Source organism: Vombatus ursinus, unplaced genomic scaffold (assembly GCF_900497805.2).
Source record: "Vombatus ursinus unplaced genomic scaffold, bare-nosed wombat genome assembly UNPS02015255.1, whole genome shotgun sequence".
In the NCBI taxonomy this organism is placed as follows: domain Eukaryota; kingdom Metazoa; phylum Chordata; class Mammalia; order Diprotodontia; family Vombatidae; genus Vombatus; species Vombatus ursinus.
Genome location: NW_020955033.1, coordinates 8,241,224 through 8,246,526, shown reverse-complemented (window position 1 = coordinate 8,246,526; position 5,303 = coordinate 8,241,224). Strand labels below are relative to the sequence as shown.

At 38.7% G+C, this 5,303-nt stretch overlaps 1 non-coding gene across 1 annotated transcript; it reads left to right on the top strand.

Moving 5' to 3' along the window:
- The first annotated feature begins 790 nt into the window (after positions 1–790).
- On the top strand, positions 791–863 carry TRNAA-CGC. The gene has a single exon. It is a non-coding gene; the product is annotated as a tRNA-Ala (tRNA).
- The last annotated feature ends 4,440 nt before the right edge of the window (positions 864–5,303 follow it).

Genomic DNA, 5,303 nt, shown 5'->3' with positions numbered 1-5,303 from the left:
GAACCAAGAGAACGTTGTACACAATAACAGCCACGTTGTTTGATGACTAATATTGATAAACTTAACCCTTCCTGGCAATACAAGGATCTAAGACATCTCCAGAGGCCTTGGGATGGAAATGCTATCCACATCCAAAGAAAGAACTATGGAAGTTGAATTGCTGGGTTTTTTTTTCTCTTCTGTTGATTTTTGTTTCCTCTTTCTGATGGTTCCTCCTATTGGTTTTAATTTTTACTTACAACATCACTAATGTGAAAATATGTTTAATATGAATGTAAATGTGTAGCCTCTATCAGATTGTGCGCCATCTTGGGGAGGGTGGTGGGGAGGAAGGGGGAGAAAAATTTTCAACTCAGAAGCATATGGAAGTGATTATTGATAAATCAAAATGAATTAATAAATAAATAAATAAAATGGGGAAAAAAACCAAAGAAAACATGTTAGCACTTAGCCCAGCATCAACTGCAAATATTCTTTTAAAATGCTTTTGATGATATGGTGTATATAGTGCATATCTTATAGTAGTATGGAATCTAAAATTAATAGCATTGTATTGGTAAAAATAAAAATTGGAGAATATTGCATTCACTTTACCACCCCTCCCATGATAAGAAAGTACCTTACCACTTGGGTCATTTCTTCCTATTTTGTAGCACAGCAGGTTCTCAAATAATCATTGTGTATAGAACCATATACTGCTCTTTGGTTCTTCCTGAGCCCTCTGCTGAGCCAGGCTGGCTGTAAATTTCTAACATTGCAAGTTCTGTGTGCTGACATATGCTTGTGATATGGGGAATTAGCTCAAATGGTAGAGTGCTCGCTTCGCATGTGAGAGGTAGTGGGATCGATGCCCACATTCTCCAAGGTTTTTTTTAAGAGAAGATTTGTTTCCCTACCAGTAAACAGCACTCAGTGATGAGGAAAAAACTTTGGCAAAAACATATTGTTCTGAATAGCCTTGCTTTTCAATGACTGTCATCAGTCATCTAAAGCTTAACCCTTTCTTCAGACTCAGGGAAGTGAAGGTAAGTGATTTGTCTGTAGTATGTGTTAAAGATTGTTTCAGTGTTATGATTTAAACTCTGGTTTTCTGACTCAAAATGGACCCTTAAGGTGCTTACTGTTCTAATGCAGTTACAATATATACAATATATGCAATATAGATATATACAAGATACACACAAAATAGGTACTTGGTAACCTTTGAGGGGAAAGCACTAGCATTTGGGATGGGGAGCCAGGAATGGCCTTCAGAAGGCAGTGTTTGACATGAATCTGGAAGGAAACTAGGGGTTTCAAGAGATGAAGAGTGAGAGCATTCCATGCATGGGATACAGCCAGTGCAGAAGCATGGATGAATATTTGTCTGAGGGGTGGTAAATAGGTCAGTTTGGTAATATTATAGGGTGTGTGGAGGGTGGTAATGTGTACAAAGATTGGAAAAGGTAGAATGGTGCCAGATTTTGAAAAATTTTTAATGCTAGACAGAGTAATTTCTATTTTATTCAAAAGGGAGACAGTAGTTTATTGACGAGTGGGGTGGCATGGTCAGACTTGTGCTTTAGGAAATTTATAGTGGTGTTTGTGTAGAATGGATTGGAGAAGTAGGAAGTAGGAAGACCAAACAGGTAAGACGTGGAGGTAAGAGGCAAAGAGGTTCTGAAGTAGGGTAGTGGCTGTGTGAGTGGAAAGAAAGTGAGGCATTTTAGAGGTGTTGTGTTATTGTTCAGTAGCGTCTGACTTTTTGTGACTCCATTTAGGGTTTTCTTGACAAAGATACTGGAGTGGTTTGCCATTTCCTTCTCCAGCTCATTCTACACATGAGGTAACTTAGGCAAAAGTGTTAAGTGACTTGCCTAGGGTCATACAGTTAGTAGCTGAGGTCAAATTGAAACTCAGGTCTTCCTGACTTCAGGCCCCATGCTTTATCCACTGTGCCACCTAGTTGCCCTCTTATAGATGTAGAGAGAGAAAAAATAAGATTTGACAACTAATTGTATATGTACAGTGAGTGAGAGGGAGAGATCAAAGATGACACTTAGGTTGTTAAACTGGGTGACTAGGATGGTGGTCTGACTGGGGAGGGAATTCTTCACTTTAATGGAAAAGTTGGGAAAAAGAATGGGTTTTTGAAAAAATATAATGAGTTCTAATTTGAATATCTCAATCTCAGATGTCTACAGGCCATCTGATTCTAGAAGTCTAATAGGCAGTTTATTATGAGAGATTAGAGTTCTGGAGAGAGAGTAGGGCTGGGTTTATGTATGTGGGAATCATCTGTTTAGAGATGGTAACTGAATCCATAGGAATGTGGGATTGATGAGGTCTAGTGGTTTAGGGGTGCTGGAACCCCAAACTCACATCATGTGGGTCCTGCCCAAAAGAACTCGACCCAAGCCTTCTTTCAGCCAAAAACAAGGTTTATTAAAGATCTACCATATTAGCCAGACTCTTAAGGAATCTGAGCATCTGTGAGCTATTGGCTAGATTGTAAAAATCTGAGCAGCGGCTAGATTATAAGAATCAGAATATATTAATGGAGACAAGACTGTGAGAGGGATCTAGGAGTGGCCAAGTAGTGGGGGGTAGGGGAAGGGCACTGCGAGGTAATAGAAAGCCAGGGACCAGGACCACAGGGCCAAGGGAGAATGAAGCCCAGCTAGGATTAAGGGTGAGAAGTAACTGGGGGCCATCAGGAGGTAAAACAATGGAGGCCTGGGCTAAATTACGGGTGGGAGATTGGGTGTGGCCATAATGAAAGGCCAGTTGATGGCATTATAAGCCTAGAGATCTGGCCATGTGGGAAAGTCCAGGGTTTTTCCTTTCTGGGGTCCACATCCCAACCCCATCAGGACGAGATCACTAAGTGAGATAGAATAGAAAAAAAAAGAGAGAGAAGAGGGCCTAGGAGAGAGCTGTGAGGTACACCCCTAGTTACAAGGAATGCACGAAGATACAGCCAAGAGGACTAAGAAAGAATGGCCAGACAGGTAGGAGGAAGATCAATAGAACACAGTCACAGCAACCCACACGAGGGGAAAATCAAATTACTATGGGGAAATAAAATGAGCCCCCCAAAAAAAATCAATAACCAAGTTAAGAATCTATTTATAAAATAGGTATATTTAAGGGTTAAATGGACTGAACTAAACAAGAACTTAACAGAATAAAAACAATTTTGGCTAACAGTGTTATATATGCCATTCATAAAATGTAATGCTTCATACGCATCACAAATGACAAATACACTCTTTTTTTTAAGAAAATCAATACATTTTAGAGAATTATAAACCATCCTTCTGTAATTAATTGGATGAACTGAAGATTTTTTAGGATGAATTTTTCATTATGGCATATGAATTATATAGTCTGAAATGGAGCATGTGACTCCAGAGGGACTGCAACTAAAAAATCTTTAGTTATCAAAATGCTCCTCCTAGTGGCTATTAATATTATTGCAGCAAAATATATTTCATTCAAGAAAAAGGATCAAAAAATGCTTAGAGCTGGAAAAGACATAAAGGCCATTTAGTCTGACCCATTCGTTTTACATATGGGGAAACCAAGGTTCAGTAGGTTGGGTGACTTGTCCAAAGTCACAAGGTAATGAATGCTAGAAGCAGAATTTGAACCCAGATCCTTTGACAAGCTAGTGCTCTTTCTACTGTAAATCAAAGGAAATGAAAGCAGATGGTGAAGAAATAAAAATTACAAACAAAAAAGAATAACGTTTTTCCCCTTTTATTTCTTTGCTTTTTTGTTTAGAATTTTATTTTCACAAATTACATATAAAAACAAATTTTAACATTCTTTTTTAAAACTTTTGAGTTCCAAATTCTCTCTTCCTTCCTCCCTCCCCAACCCTCCTCCCAATTAAGAAGGCAAGGAAGTTGATATAGGTTATACATGTGAAGTCATGCAAAAGATTTCTATAATAGTCATATTGTGAAAGAAAACATAGGCAAAAAAACTCAAGAAAAATAAAAAAATTTTTGCTTCAATCTGTATTCAGACACCATCAGTTCTTTCTCTGAGGATGGATAGCATTTTTCATCATAAGCCCTTCAGAGTTGTCTTGGATCACTGTATTGCTGAGAATGGCTAGGTAGAATAAGATTTTAAAGACATAAAATACATGTTATTGTAATACATAAAATATGCGTTTGTATTCTTAACCAGTACGCATCTGATATTTCTATCATTGATGATACATGGAATTCATTCATTAAAAGTAATAGCAATAATAATTCCTGTTTTCACAATCCTTTAAGGTTTAAAAAGAGTTTTTCTCACAATCTATGACATAGGCCATACAAGTACAATTGCCTCACTTTAGGTCAAGCTGTTATCACCTCTTTCTTAGACTACTGCAACAGCCTCCTAATTGATCTCCTTGCTTCAACTCTGTGCAGCCTTTCCCTCTCCCAAGCCACTCTCCACACAGTTGCTGTGATTTTCCTTAAGTGAAGACATGACTTCCCCTACTCAATTAATTGTCACTCCACTACCCAACAAATTCTAGTGGTTCTCTATTGCCTCTAGGTTAAAATAGAAATTTGTTGGATTTTTAAAACTCTTATAACCTTGCCCATCCTATCTTTCCAGCCTTATTATACATTACTCCTCTCCCTGTATTCTACAGTCCAGACAAACCGGCCTTCTCTCTGTGCTGTCTCCTTGATTTTTGTAGCAGCTGTCTCCTTGCCTGGAATGTACTCCTTCATCTCTGATTTATATAACTTCTGTCCCAAAGCCCATTGGTTTGGGACTCTCTTCTCATTAGTGGAGATGAAGACCCTGCTCTATATGAGGAAACAGAGTTGGTGAGAGGTGAGAGAGCTCCAGCCTTCAATAGTACCCCCTCAGGACTCTTTAGGGCCAGTCCCCTTGGGGTCTCTTAAGGCAACAGGTCACTTCTGGCTTCCAGCTTCAAAAGAAAAGATGGAAGAGGCCAACCCCATTTCAGCTCACTGAAGGAAAAGACTCTGGGAAGACATGAGAGGAACTGGCAGTCTCCATCATGTTCTTATTCTCAGTTTGCTATACTAGAGATTTTGGAGAGTTTTCCCTTGGGTGAGATCCAATACTCTTTTGGTTGGGCTGAGTTATCTCACTTCCAATGGGAGAGATCCTTCATTCTGTATTGTCTGACATATATTCTCCTATGTATATTCTCTCTGATTTCTATTTTGCTGTGATTTGGATAAATGAATTTCTTTGCTATTTGCTATGTGTGGAACTGGTCTTTGGTGGAAAAGGGGTCAAACCTTGGATATAGAGCTTGGATCTTTTTTCCACCACAA